The sequence below is a fragment of the Psammomys obesus genome, unplaced genomic scaffold (genome assembly GCF_907164565.1).
Source record: "Psammomys obesus unplaced genomic scaffold, mPsaObe1.curated_primary_1811, whole genome shotgun sequence".
Lineage (NCBI taxonomy): Eukaryota > Metazoa > Chordata > Mammalia > Rodentia > Muridae > Psammomys > Psammomys obesus.
The window spans coordinates 3,314,831-3,330,579 of record NW_026590677.1 but is presented as its reverse complement, the minus strand read 5'-3'; the positions used below and the strand labels follow the sequence as shown (position 1 = coordinate 3,330,579).

Here is a 15,749-nt window from a genome sequence, read left to right as displayed (position 1 = left end):
CTGTGCGCCCCAGGATAACAGACTGAGTTTCCCTGTTGGGAGAAAACCCCATAGATAGGGAATCAGCAGTTTCTTCAAGAGGACTGTACATGGAAATTTAGTGAGCAGCAGCACACTAAATTTATAACAAGAAACCCAGCAGTGGGGCAGCTGTCTTGAGAAATTTTATGGGTAAGAGGAGATCCCCCCCCTGCCTAACATAGACCACAGCTACTACTCAGGGCTATAAACCTGAGGTGAGCAGTGGCATCTCCGGAGAAACACTGGCCATACAGTGACCATAACCAAAAAGCAGAGAAGGACTCCTTCAGGAAAAATCATCTTCTGGCCAAGGGGATACTCCCTACCTCAGGACTCCAGGAAGCACAGAAACTAACAGCCAAAACCTAAATCAGCCCAATGGGTAGAGGTCAGCGTAAAGGCTCAACCAACAAAAGACAGAGCAATATGGCATCTCCAGAACCCAGCCATCCAGGGGCGAACAGCCCTGAACAATGCAGCATAATAGAAAATCAAGAAGATGACCTTACATCTATGTTGATGAAGAGAATAATAGAGGAAACAGATAAAATACGTAAAGAATTAGAGGAAGATAAAACCAAACAGATCATGGCTATCCGTAAAGAAATGGAGGAAGATAAAGACAAGCAAATTAGGGCCATCCGTGAAGAAATACGGGAAGATGCAGCCAAACAGCTTGTGGCCTTCAGAGAAGAAATAATTAAATCACTGAAAGAAATCAAAGAGACAGAGTTGAAGGAACTAAAAGAAAAAGAGGAAAATACAAGCAGACAGGTGAAGGAAGTAAACAAAACAACTCAAGACCTGAAGATAGAACTAGAAAAATTAAAGAAAACACAAATGGAGGAAATAATGGAGAGGAAGAATTTAGGGAAGAAAACAGGAACTACAGAGGTAAGCATAACCAACAGAATACAAGAAATGGAAGAAAGAATCTCAGGTGTAGAAGATACAATGGAAGAAATCGATGTATCTGTCAAAGAAAATGTTAAATCCAAAAAATTCCTGACACAGACCGTCCAAGAAATCCAAGACAATATGAAAAGACAAAACCTAAGAATAATAGGAATAGAGGAAAAAGAAGACTCCCTTCTCCAAGGCCCAGAAAATATTTTCAACAAAATCATTGAAGAAAATTTCCCCAAGTTAAAGGAGAAGCCAATAAGGAAACATGAGGCCTACAGAACACCCAACAAATTTGACCAGAAAAGAAAATCCTCCCGCCACATAATAATCAAAACAGGAAGTATACAGAACAAAGAAAAAATGCTAAAAGCTGCAAGGGAAAAAGGCCAAGTAACATATAATGGCAAACCCATTAGAATCACACCTGACTTTTCAACAGAAACTATGAAAGCCAGAAGGGCCTGGACAGATATCATGCAGACCCTAAGAGAACACAGATGTCAACCCAGGCTACTATACCCTGCAAAACTCTCAGTCCTCATAGACGGAGAAAACAAGATATTCAATGACAAAAACAAATTTCAACAATACCTACACACAAATCCAGCATTACAGAAGACACTGGAAGGGAAAATACAACCCAAGAAAATTAGCTTCTGTCAAGAAAACACAGGAAATAATTAACCTTACTACAGCAAAACAAAAAAGCAACCAAGCACACAAACTTATGAACACAGCCAACATCAAAATCAAAGGATCTAACAGCCACTGGTCATGAATCTCTCTCAACATCAATGGACTCAACTCTCCAGTAAAAAGACACAGATTAACAGAATGGATACGTAAACAAAACCCAGCAATCTGTTGCATACAAGAAACACACCTAAGACACAAAGATAGACATTACCTGAGGGTAAAAGGTTGGAAGATGACTTTCCAAGCAAATGGACCCAAGAAACAAGCAGGAGTAGCCATTCTAATATCTGATAAAATAGACTTTCAACCAAAATTAATAAAAAGAGATGAGGAAGGACACTTCATACTCATCAAGGGAAAATTCCACCAGGAAGACATCACAATCCTGAACATCTATGCCCCAAATACAAGAGCACCCACATTTGTAAAAGAAACATTGATAAAATTTAAACCACATATAGATCCCCACACATTAATAGTGGGAGACTTCAACACCCCACTCTCAACAAAGGACAGGTCAACAAAACAGAAATTAAACAAAGAAACAATATCTCTGACAGAGGTCATGAATCAAATGGACCTCACAGACATCTACAGAACTTTACACCCAAACACAAAAGAATTTACCTTCTTCTCAGCACCTCATGGAACCTTCTCCAAAATAGACCATATAGTTGGTCACAAAGCAAGCCTCAACAGATACAAGAAGACTGAAATAATCCCTTGTATCCTGTCTGATCACCATGGAATAAAGCTGGACTTCAACAACAACAGAAATAACAAAAAGCCTACACACTCATGGAAACTGAACAACTTGTTACTAAATGACAGCTGGGTCAGGGAAGAAATAAAGAAAGAAATTAAAGCCTTTCTAGAACTCAATGAAAATGAAGACACAACATACCCTAACTTGTGGGACACAATGAAAGCAGTGCTAAGAGGAAAGTTCATAGCACTAAGTGCCTTCAAGAAGAAATTCGAGACAGCTCATTCAAGCAACTTAATGGCCCACTTAAAAACCCTAGAAAAAGAAGAAGCAGACACACCAAAAAGGAGTAGACGGCTGGAAATAATCAAACTCAGGGCTGAAATCAATCAATTAGAAACAAATAAAACAATTCAAAGAATCAATGAAACCAAGAGCTGGTTCTTTGAGAAAATCAACAAGATAGACAAACCCTTAGCCAAGCTAACTAAAAGGCAGAGAGACACCACCCAAATCAACAAAATCAGAAATGAAAGGGGGGACATAACTACAGACACTGAGGAAATCCAAACAATCATTAGGACTTACTTCAAAAGTCTATATGCCACAAAATTTGAAAATCTAAATGAAATGGACAATTTTCTTGATCGATTTGACTTACCAAAGCTGAATCAGGACCAGGTAAATCAATTAAATAGTCCTATATCCCCCAAAGAAATAGAAGCGGTCATCAAAAGTCTCCCATCCAAAAAAAGCCCAGGACCAGATGGCTTCAGCGCAGAATTCTACCAGACCTTCAAAGAAGAGCTAACTCCAATTCTCTTCAAACTATTCCACAAAATAGAAACAGAAGGAACATAACCAAATTCATTCTATGAAGCCACAATCACCTTGGTACCTAAACCTCACAAAGACTCAACAAAGAAAGAGAATTTCAGGCCAATCTCCCTTATGAACATTGATGCAAAAATACTTAACAAAATACTTGCAAACCGGATCCAAGAACACATCAAAGATATTATCCACTATGACCAAGTAGGCTTCATCCCAGGTATGCAGGGGTGGTTCAATATACGGAAATCCATCAATGTGATCCACCATATTAACAAACTGAAAGAAAAAAAACCACATGATAATCTCCCTAGATGCTGAAAAAGCATTTGACAAAATCCAAAATCCATTCATGTTTAAAGTACTGGAGAGTTCAGGGATACAAGGCACATATCTAAACATAGTAAAGGCGATATACAGCAAGGCTATAGCCAACATCAAACTGAACGGAGAGAAACTTAAAGCAATCCCACTGAAATCAGGGACAAGACAAGGCTGCCCACTGTCTCCATATCTCTTCAACATAGTGCTGGAAGTCCTTGCTAGAGCAATAAGACAGTCGAAGGAGATCAAGGGGATACAGAGGGGAAAGGAAGAAGTCAAATTATCACTATTTGCAGATGATATGATAGTATATATGAGTGACCCCAAAAACTCTACCAGGGAACTCCTACAGCTGATAAACACCTTCAGCAAAGTGGCCGGATATAAAATTAACTCAAAAAAATCAGTAGCACTCCTGTATACAAAAGACAAAAGGGCTGAGAAAGAAATTAGAGAAACAACACCATTCACAATAGCCACAAATGACATAAAGTACCTTGGCGTAACCCTAACCAAGGAAGTCAAAGACTTGTATGAAAAAAATTTCAAGTCTCTGAAGAAAGAATTAGAGGAAGATATGAGAAGATGGAAAGATCTCCCATGCTCATGGCTTGGCAGGATTAACATAGTAAAAATGGCCATCTTACCAAAAGCAATCTACAGATTTAATGCAATTCCCATCAAATTGCCAACACAATTCTTTACAGACCTGGAAAGAAAAATTCTCAACTTTGTATGGAATAACAAGAAACCGAGAATTGCTAAAACAATCCTCTACAATAAAAGATCTTCTGGAGGTATCTCCATCCCTGATCTCAAGCTGTACTATAGAGCAACAGTTATAAAAACTGCATGGTACTGGCATAGAAACAGAATGGTGGATCAATGGAATCGAACAGAAGACCCAGAAATAAACCCACACACTTACGGACACCTGATTTTTGACAAAGATGCCAAAACCATACAATGGAAAAAAAGGTAGCATCTTCAACAAATGGTGCTGGTCCAACTGGATGTCTACATGTAGAAAAATGCAAATAGATCCATACTTATCACCCTGCACAAAACCGAAGTCCAAGTGGATCAAAGACCTCAACATAAAACCAGACACATTAAATCGGCTAGAAAAAAAAGTGGGGAATACCCTAGAACTCATTGGTACAGGAGAAAACTTCCTGAACAGAACACCAACAGCACAGGCTCTAAGAGCAACAATCAATAAATGGGACCTCATGAAATTGAAAAGCTTCTGTAAAGCAAAGGACACCATCATCAAAACCAAGCGACTGCCTACAGATTGGGAAAGAATCATCACCAACCCTCTATCTGACAGAGGACTCATATCCAATATATATAAAGAACTAAACAAGCTGAAAAGCAACAAACCAAGTAATCCACTTAAAAAATGGGGAACAGAGCTAAAGAGAGAATTCTCTGCAGAGGAATATCGAATGGCAGAGAAACACTTAAAGAAATGCTCAACCTCATTAGCCATTAGGGAAATGCAAATCAAAACAACCCTGAGATTTCACCTTACGCCCATCAGAATGGCCAAGATGAAAATCTCAAGGGACAACACATGCTAGAGAGGTTGTGGAGAAAGGGGAACCCTTCTCCACTGCTGGTGGGAATGTAAACTGGTACAACCACTCTGGAAATCAATCTGGCGCTTTCTCAGACAACTAGGAATAGCACTTCCTCAAGATCCAGCCATACCACTCCTAGGCATATACCCAAAAGAGGCGCAAGTACACAACAAGGACATTTGTTCAACCATGTTTGTAGCAGCTTTATTTGTAATAGCCAGAAGCTGGAAACAACCCAGATGCCCCTCAACTGAAGAATGGATGCAGAAACTGTGGTACATCTATACAATGGAGTATTACTCAGCAATGAAAAATAAGAAAACCTTCTGCTCTTTTATAAAACTCATGAGCTCAGCCTATTGTTTGGCTGTGGTTCTCTGCATCTGTTTCCATCAGCTGGTGACTGAAGCATCTCAAACAACAGTTATGCTAGGTTCCTGTCTGCAAGTATAGCAGAACATCACTAATAGTGACAGGGGTTGACTCTCTTCCGTGGGTTGGGTCTCAAACAGCTAGTTACTGATTTGCTATTCTCTCAATCTCTGCTCCATCTTTTTTTGTTTGTTTATTTTTTATTTATTTTATTATTTTTCTGGTCATGGTGATTTATTATAACAACAGAAGCATAACTACTACAGTCAAGTATAAGCCACTCACAGATCCCATGCCAGAGTGACCCCTCTCCAAAGTATCCCTAAGGGAGAGTTCTTTCCTTTTTTTAATATTTAAAAAATAATTGTTTTATAAATTACAATTTATTTACTTTGTATCCCAGCTGTAATCCCCTCCCTCATCCCCTGCCAATCCCACCCTCCATCCTTCATCTCCTCTCATGCCCCTCCCCAAATCCACTGATATGGGAGGTCCTCCTCCGATTCCCTCTGACCCTAGCCTATCAAGTCTCATTAGAACTGGATGCATTGTTTTCCTCTGTAGCCTGGTAAGGCTGCTTCCTGATCAGGAGGAAGTGATCAAAGAGCCAGCCATTGAATTCATTTTAGAGACAGTTCTTGTTCCCCTTACTAGGAACCCTCCTGGATACTGAGCTGCCAAGGGCTACATTTGTGCAGGGCTTCTAGGTATTCTAGGTTATGTCCATGCATGGTCCTTTGTTGGAGCATCAGTCTCAGAAAAGAGGTATACTGTGCCCAGAATTTTTTGATTTGTTGCTCTCCTTGTGGAGCTCCTGCCCCCTCCAGGTCTTCCTCTCTCCCTTTTCTTTCATAAGATTTCCTGCACCCTGCCCAAAGTTTGGCATTTCCTTCTATTCCTTGCTGGGCAAGTTCTTTCAAAGGTCCTCTGTGGTAGGTTCTTGTCCTGTTCCCTGTTTTCTCTCTCTTCTGATGTTCATCCCCTTTGCCTTTCTTCATGAAAATTGATCATCTTATCCAGGGTCCTCCTCCTTGCTTAGCTTTTTTAGGTGTACAGATTTTAGTATGTTTATCCTATATTAAAGGTATAATATCTACTTATAAGTGATTATATGCCATGTGTTTTTCTGCTACTGGGATACCTCAGGATTATCTTTTCCAGTTCCCACCATTTGCCTGAAAATTTCATGATTTCCTTGTTTTTAACTGCTGAGTAGTATTCCATTGTGTAAATGTACCACAATTTCTGTTTCCATCCCTCAGTTGAGGGACATCTGGGTTGTTTCCAAGTTCTGGCTATTATGAATAAAGCTGCTACAAATATGGTTGAGTAAATGTCCTTGTTGTATACTTCAGCATGTTTTAGATATATGCCTAGGAGTGCTATATCTTGATCTCGAGGAAACATTATTTCTAATTGTCTGAGAATGCTCCAGATTGATTTCCAAAGTGGTTGCTCAAGTTTACATTCCCATCAGCAATGGAGTAGGGTTCTACTTTCTCCACATCTTCTCCAGCACGTGATCTCATGTGAGTTTTTGATCTTAGCCATTCTGATGGGTGTAAGGTAAAATCTCAGGGTCATTTTTGATTTGCATTTCCCTGATGACTAGGGATGTTGAGCATTTCTTTAAGTGTTTCTCTGCCATTCTATATTCCTTTAGAGAGAATTCTCTGTTTAGCTCTGTACCCCATTTTTTAATTGGGTTACTTGATTTGTTGCTGTTTATGTTCTTCAGTTCTTCATATATTCTGGATATTAGCCCTCTGTCAGATATAGGGTTGGTGAAGATCCTTTCCCAGTCTGTAGGCTGTCGTTTTGTTCTGACAACAGCGTCCTGTGCTTTACAGAAGCTTTTCAGTTTCAGGAGGTTTCATTTATTGATTGTTTACCTTAGAGCTTGTGCTGTTGGTGTTCTGTTCAGGAAATTGTTTCCTGTGTCAATGAGTGCAAGGCTCTTCCCCACTGAGAGACCAAAAGATTAAAAATCAGCCATTATTAAAGTTTAAGGCCTAAACTAGCTGGGTGAGGTCCAGTAATGCCCTGAGGGGAAGAACTTGCTGTACTGCATTCTTTCCCCACTCACTAGAGATACAGTTGCTAGGAAACTGGCACATCCCCCTAAGGAGGGACACCAGATCATTAATGGTTTGGGGTCCTTCCTAAAGTCAATCATTTCAAAATGTAGCATTTTGACCAATAGACGCTTGCCAGGCAGGAATTGCCCCTGCCTTGGTGATGCTGGGAGGGATCAGAATCTTTAAATCACCCAACTAACCTGAGCACAGGGTTCTCTGCTCTCACTGCTTCGTCAGTGGGGGGTGTGAGCCTGAGCTGCAGCTTGTAATTTGTAATAAAAAGATCCTCATGTGGTTTGCAACGGACTTGGCTCCTGGTGGTGGTCTTTTGGGGTATTGTGATTCGGGCACAATACCCACTTTTTCTTCTAAGAGGTTTAGTGTGCCTGTTTTTATGTTGAGGTCTTTGATCCACTTGGATTTAGTTTTGTCTGTGCTCTATCTTAATCCCTACATTTTTTGTAAGCAATACAAATTTGAGGTTAAACATATTTTTAAAATAATTTATTTACTTTATATTCCAATCGTAGGCCCTCCTTTCTCTCTTCCTGGTTACACCCTCTCTCCCTAAAGCCCACTATCCCCTTCCTTTAGTCCTCAGAAAAGAGAACTCCCCTACCAGCTGATCCCAGCCTATCAAATCTCATAGGAACTGTCTGCATCCTCTTTCTTTGTGGCCTGGCAAGGCTGTACCAACAAGGGCCAGTGATCAAAGAGCAGGCAACAGAATCCATATCAGAGACAGAACCTGCTCCCCTTACTTAGGTAGCCACATGGAGACCCACATGAGCTACTTTTGGGCTACATCTGTGCAGGGGACTTAAGGCCCTCTCCTTGCATGGTCCTTGATTTGTACATCAGACTCTGCAGGCTCCCTGGGCCCAGAATTTTTGTCTTTGTCTCCTTGTGAAGCTCCTGTTCCCTCAGGGTTCTTCTATCCCCCTAATTTTTCATAAAACATCCTGCACTATGCCCAAAGTTTGACTGTGAGTCTCAATATCTGCTTCGATCTCCTGCTGGGTGGAGTCTTTCAGAGGACATTTATGGTGGACTCCCATCCTGTTCTGTCTCTTCAAATGTTTCTGTTTATTCTATTTGCCTTTCTTAATTGGAATTAAGCATCCTCCTTAGGGTCCTTCTTGTTGTGTAGCTCCTTTAGGTCTGTCGATTTTAGTATGGTTATCCTGTATTACATGTCTAAAATCCACTTATAAGTGAGTATAAACCATGCATATCTTTCTGCTTCTGGGTAACCTCGCTCAGGATGATCTTTTCTAGTTCCATCCATTTGCCTGAAAATTTCATGATTTCCCTGTTTTCAATAGCTGAGTAATATTCCATTGTGGAAATGTATCCATTCTTCGGTTGAAAGACATCTAGGTTGTTCCTCAGTTCTGGCTATTACAAAAAAGTTGCTATGAACATAGTTGAGCAATTGTCCTTTTATAGTTGAGCATCTTTTGGGTATATGTCCAGGAATGGTGTAGCTGGGTTAAAGGTTTTTTGGATGGGTTGGTGTCACACACACCCTCCACTGGAAGACCGGGCTTCAGGAGGAGGTGACTTCAGGCTCCTTAAGCCTCACTGCTAGGAGTCTCAGCTAGGCTTACCCCTATAGACTCCTGGGGGCCTCCTCTGTCCCCAAGATGCCCCCCCACTGATTTCTATTCTCTCTCCCAGTCCTGTCCTCCCTCCTCAATCTCCCCACACCTGGTACCAACTGCCATTACCCTCCCCATATCTCCCACTGAGTTTCCTCCCTCTATCTACTTCAGGTGTCTATTTTATTTCTTCTTCTCAGAGAGATTCCAGCATCCTTCCTTGTCCCATCTTAGCTTCTTTGGGTCCATGGATTGTGCCATGGTTATCCTGTACCAAATTGGCTAATACCACTCATAAGTGTATACATACCATGGGTGTTTTTCTGGGTCTGGATAACCTCACTCATGATTATCTTTTCTAGTTCCATCTATTTACTGCAAATTTAATGTCTTTATTTTTAATAGCTGAGTAGTATAACATTGTGTAAATGTTCCACATTTTCTGCATCCATTCTTCAGGTGAGAGACATCTGGGTTGTTTCCAGTTTCCAGGTATTACAAATAAAGCTGCTATGAACATAGCTGAGCGAGTGTCCTTGTGGTGTGGTAGAGCTTCATTTAGAGTACGCAGGAGTGGTATAGTTGAGTCATGAGGTAGAATTATTCCAAATTTTGTGAGAAAGCACCAGATTGATTTCCAAAGTGGTTATATAAGTTTACTCCTGAAAATAATGAAGGAGTGTTCCCCTTTCTCCAGTGACAGTTTGTGCTGTCACTTGAAATTTTGTTATTAGCCATTCTGATGGGTATAAGATGAAATCTCAGAGTCATTTGCATTTCCATGATGGCCAAGGATATTGAACATTTCTTGAAGTGCTTCTTGGCCACTAGAGTTTCCTCAGTTGAGAATTCTCTGACTAGCTCTGTAGCCCATTTTTTAATTGGTTTGTTTGGTTTGTTGGTGAGAGAGCAAAAAAATTAAAAATTAGCAGCTATTATTAATTAAGGCCTGAACTAGGTGGGTGGAGAAGTCCAGTAATGCCCTGAGGGGAAGTACCACCTTACTGCATTCTTTCCCCACCCATTAGAGATACAGTTGCTAGGAAACTGGACCATCCCCCTAGGGAGGTACACCAGGTCATTAATGGTCTGGGAACCATCCTATAGCAAATCGATTCAAAATGTAGCATTTTAACCAATAGATGCTTGCCAGGCAGGGATTGCCCCTGCCTTGGGCATGCTGGGAGGGACCAGAATCCACATCACCCAACTAACCTGGACGAGGGCGCTCAGCTCCCACCGCTTCAGTGGTGAGGCTGTGTAGGTCCAAGCTGCAGCTTGTAATTTACAATAAAAAGAACCTCATGTATTTACAGCGGAGTCTGTTTATTCCTGGTCTTTTGGGGTTCGTGAACTGGGCAGAATAGTTGGTATTTAATTCTTTTTAGTTCTTTATATATTTTGGATATTAATCCTCTGTTGATGAAGATCTTTTCCCATTCTGTATGCTGCTATTTTGTCCTATTGACAGTGTCCTTTGCCTTAGAGAAGTTTTTCAGTTTCATGAGGTCTCATTTATTATTATTTTTTTTATGGTAGAAAAAGTACATATTTAGAATTCACCAGTTGGACTTAGTTTAGAAGATCCCAATCTTGGAGGCAACATTCAGAGCATCATAATCAGGAGCCAGCCTGATATGCTTTCTTTTTCTCTCTCTGGCTTTATCAGTGTAACAACTTTGACCACATTAATGCCATAGAGTTTCTTCACTGCCTGTTTGATCTGGTGCTTGTTAGCCTTGATATCTACAATGAACACAAGTGTATTGTTGTCATCTGTTTTCTTCATGGCTAACTCAGTGGTCAGGGGAAATTTGATGATGGCATAGTGGTCAAGCTTGTTTCTCCTGGGTATACTCTTTTGAGGTTATTTGGGCTGCCTCTGGAGCTGCAGGGTCTTGGGCTGCCAGAAGGGGGATGATGTGGGGATCTTTTTGTGGCTGTGAACACCTTTCAACACTGCCTTCTTAGCTTTTAAGGCCTTCACTTTGGCTTCAGCTTTGGGAAAGGCAGGAGTTTCCTTCTCTTTTCATACCATCCTGGAGAAAAAAGGCAAGGTCTCATTTATTAATAGTTGCTCTTGGTGCTTGAGATATTGGTATTCTGTTCATAAAGTTATTTTCTGTAACAATGAGTTCAAGACTATTTCTTACTTTCTCTTCAATTAGATTTAGTTTTATATTGAGGTCTTGGTCCACTTGGACTTGAGTTTTTTGCAGGGTGATAATTATGGATCTATTTGCATTCCTCTACATGCAGACATCCAGTTAGACCAGCACCATTTGTTGGAGATGTTTTCTTTTATCTATTGTATGGTTTTGGTGTCTTTGTAAAAAATCAATTGTCTATAGGTATGTGGATTCATTTCTTGGTCTTCAATTCAATTCCATTGTTTAACCTGTCTGTTTTTATTACTATTGTTCTGTAGTACAACTTGAAATCAGGAATGTTGATACCTCCAAAATTTCTTTTATTGTACAGGGTTATTTTAGCTATCCTGATTTTTTTATTTTTCCATATGAAGTTAAGGATTGCTCATTTAAAGGTCTGTAAAGAAATGTGTTGAAATTTCGATGGAAATTACCTTGAATCTGTAGATTGCTTTTGGTATGATGGCCATTTTTACTACATTAATCCTACCACTCCATGAGTATGAGACATCTTTCCACCTTCTGAAATCTTCAATTTCTTTCATTAGAGACCTGAAGTTCTTGTCATACAGGTCTTTCACTTGCTTGCATAGAATAACACCAAAATATTATTTGTGGCTCTTATGAAGGATATTGTTTTCCTAATTTCTTTCTTAGCCCATTTATCATTTGTACATAGAGAATGGGCAGCCTGATCTTGTTCCTGCTTTTAGAGGAATTGCTTTATGTTTCTCTCCATTTAATTTGATGTTGGCTATTGGCTTGCTGTATATTGTCTTTATTGTGTTTAGGTATGTGCCTTGTATTCCTGATCTTTCCAAGACTTTTAACATGAAGGACTGTTGAATTTTGTCAAAGGCTTTTTTCAGCCTCCAATGAGATGATAAATGGTTTTGTTTCTTTCAGTTTATTTATATAGTAGCTTGCATTGAATTTTTGTATGTTGAACCATCCTTGCATCCATGGGCTGAAACCTATTTGATCATAGTGGATGATATTTTTGATATGTTCTTGAGTTTAGTTTGTGAATATTTTATTGAGTATGTTCGCATCAATGTTAATAAAGGAGACTGGTCTGAAATTTTTTTTTTCTTTCTTGAGTCTTTGTGTGGTTTAGGTATAAGACTGACTTATGGGCTTGTAAAATGTGTTTGCCAATGTTCCTTTTGTTTCTATTTTGTGAAATAGTTTGAGGAGAATTGGCGTTAGCTCTGCTTTGAAAGTATGGTAGAAATCTTCTCTAAAATCATCTTACCCAGGCTTTTGTTGGATCAAAGACTTTTAATGACTACATCTATTTCCTTGCTACTTACTGATTTCAGCCCTGAGTTTGATTCTTTCCTCTTATCTACTCCTCTTGGTTCTATTTGCATCTTTTTGTTCTAGAGCTTTCAGGTATGTTTTTAAATAGGGATTATAGTTCTGTTTAAATTATTTACCTGATCTTGCTTTAACTTTTTCATTTAGATTTTCCAATTTTGTAGAGTACAGGTTTTTGAAGTAAGATCTGTTTCTTTGAGTTTCCTCTGTGTCTGTTGTTATGGCCCCATCTGCATTTCTGATTTTGGCAATTTGGATACTGTCTTTCTGCTTTTTGCTTAGTTTGTCTAAGGGTTTGTCTATCCTGTTGATTTTCTCAAAGAACTAGCTCTTGTTTTTATTGATTCTTTGCATTGTTCTCTTTGCTTGCAATTTACTGATTTCAGCCCTGAGTTTGATTCTTTCCTCCTATCTACTCTTGTTGGGTATATTTGCATCTTTTTTGTTCTACAGCTTTCAGGTATGCTTTTAAATTGCTGGTTTGAGATCTTTCTGCTTCTTTATGAAGGCATTTAGTGCTATGAAATTTTCTCTTAGCACTGCTTTCATTGTGTCCCATAGTTTGGGTATGTTGTACCTTCATTTTCATTGAATTCTAGGAAGTCTTTAATTTATTTCTTTTTTTTTTCTTCCACAATACTTTGGTCATTGAGTAGAGAGTTGTTTATTTTCCATGAGTTTGTAGGCTTTCTGTTCTTTCTGTTGTTGAAGTTCACCTTCCTAAACTTATATGGACTATTATTCAAGGCATTAAAGCCCTCTGCTCAGATAGAAATGCTTTCTAAGAAGGACATAGTATGTAACTCTTTGAGAGTGGCACTGCTTCAGCTCTGGACTAGCCATCAAATACAGTAAACTAAACACTGGAAGTACAGGATAGAAGGATAGGTATGTTAGGTGGAAGAGATCAAAGAAGAAAAAGATTTAGAGCTTTCTTGGGTTGCCCAGCAGACCTGGTTACCATAGTATTTAGAAGTGTTTAAATTCAAGCACTCAGAAGAAAACATTAGTGCCCTGAAAGCCTAGAAACAAATGGACTGGAAAAGTACAAGAGCTGATCTTTCCTGGTCTAATCTGCTTGTAATGCCCAGCTCCTTTAAGAATAAGAATCATTCCAATGGAGTAGCTTGGCTGTGTTCTAGCACTGTCCTGTTGCTATTTAATCCTGGGTGTGACTCACAAGTGCTGTTGATTAAACAAATACACATTTAAGCAGTAAGATGTTGCATCTTCAGGGTAATGTATAAATGAAGATGAAACCACTTAACTACAATCATTCATAACTATATATATAAATTGATAGATGGTGGAGAAAAACCCAATTCACTGAGTAACACTTTTGCATTAGAAAACAAAAAAAACTCATTCATAACAGAGGCTGAATGAATAGATCATATAACACAGTTTTCAGAACTAACATCTCTTCCTGCCCATATTTACATCTGTGTCTAAAACTTCTGCCTAAGAATTTGACTTTTTTATTAGCAACTGTGTAGTTTTTACATGGAAATTAAATGAGACCCAAAAGCATCTCCAAATTGTGTCCCTGTAAATGTCTAACTGTTAGAAGAGGAAAATGTGTTGTGATCCTCTGGACTAGTTACTCATTTTAGGCATCTCTGGTCTGTTTTTTACATGGCTTTGACTCTTTGTGGTGACTGAATTTTGTCCAAGCTATGCTGCTGCTCAAAAGCAGACTGACATTGAAATTGTAAGATTGGCATGAAAAAGTGTTGGAGAATACAGATTTCTTATTTGTGTGACTATGCACCAAACACTGGGAGGCCTGAGAGAGAAGGCAACCAAACAGTATACTAGTCATAGTTTTTTTTCTCAGTTTTGAAGTAATCTTGAAATAAATCTTTACTTTATGACATTTGTTATATCAAAACTAGATGTGTGCCATATGCTGAATAGCAAGAAATAGCTTTTTCCTCTGAAGCTACTATCAGAAATACCCAATTAGAAATAATGCTTTATGAGCATGTTTCATGCTATGTTGGATTAATTCAAGAAGCGTTTAGAGGGTTATTTATTTGTTTGTCTTTCCAAACCTATAAATGAGCCATGGAGAGTAAGCCAGTGACCAGTACCTTTCCATGGCTTCTGAGTCAGCTCTTGCCTTCAGTTTCCTGCTGTTTGAGTTCCTGTCCTTATTTTCTTTGATGATGAAATAAAAAGGCAGTTTAAGCCAAATAAGACCTTTTCTTCCCAACTTGTGTTTTTGTCATGGTGCTTCATTATAGCAATAGTAACCCTAACTAGGAAAATCCCTCTTCACAATTTTTAAAAATTGCTTTATTGAGATATAATGCTCATATAATTAAATCCACTCATTTAAAGTGTATTATTAGAAGATTTTTAATACTATCATAGACTTCATAAACTATCATAATAGCCTAACTTTAGAACTTTTGTTTTATCATTCTAAAAGTAACCCATTATTGATTACTGTACATTTCTCATCTAGGTGGCAAAACACCAAGCAGACTCCAGGTTTTTTTGTGTGTTTGCTTGGTTGGTTGGTTTCTTGTCTTTGTATGGAGCCTCCTTAGGACTTTTTCAGTGCCAGGTCTACAAACAGACTGTCTGAGAGAATAGCCATTATTTACTGAAAACATTGCAAAAGGAACTTTTTTTTTCTTTTTGCATTCTGTCTGAATTTAATTTACCACAATCATTTTATGAAGTCTCTCTTTTGTTTCTCCAGCTTTCAGATAAGTCTACTGGTGATCAGTAGACTGAGATATCTTACCCAGGTCATACAGTTGGTTGAAATGATATTATAATTCTAATGGGCATGCTCAAAGTTCTAGGGTTTTCCAGTAGACTAAAGTGAGGTATGGTAGAGGAGCTTAACTCTGAAATTGAAGCAAGTTAATATCCCAACATTAAGTCTTTTATTGCCTTCAAAAATTTACAAAACCTTACAAAACTTAACCTAGATAATACTGACCATTATTTTGTACGAATGAACCTTAAAGGTAAAATCAATATACTACACCTTAAAAGTCTTGTAGCTTATCTACGATGCTCAATAGACAGTCTGTGGAGCTTATATATACTTCTGAATATTTTATTATTGAAAGACCCCTGCCTCACCCTAAGTTAAACATAGCTAATGCCATTTTGTGAGACACCACTGTTTTGTAAAACTC

The 15,749-nt window shown here is 38.8% G+C and overlaps 1 pseudogene; it reads right to left on the bottom strand.

Moving 5' to 3' along the window:
* Nucleotides 1-10,698: 10,698 nt before the first annotated feature.
* The window catches only part of LOC129677647 (60S ribosomal protein L23a-like), a 25,698-nt pseudogene continuing 20,647 nt past the window's right edge, over nucleotides 10,699-15,749 (bottom strand).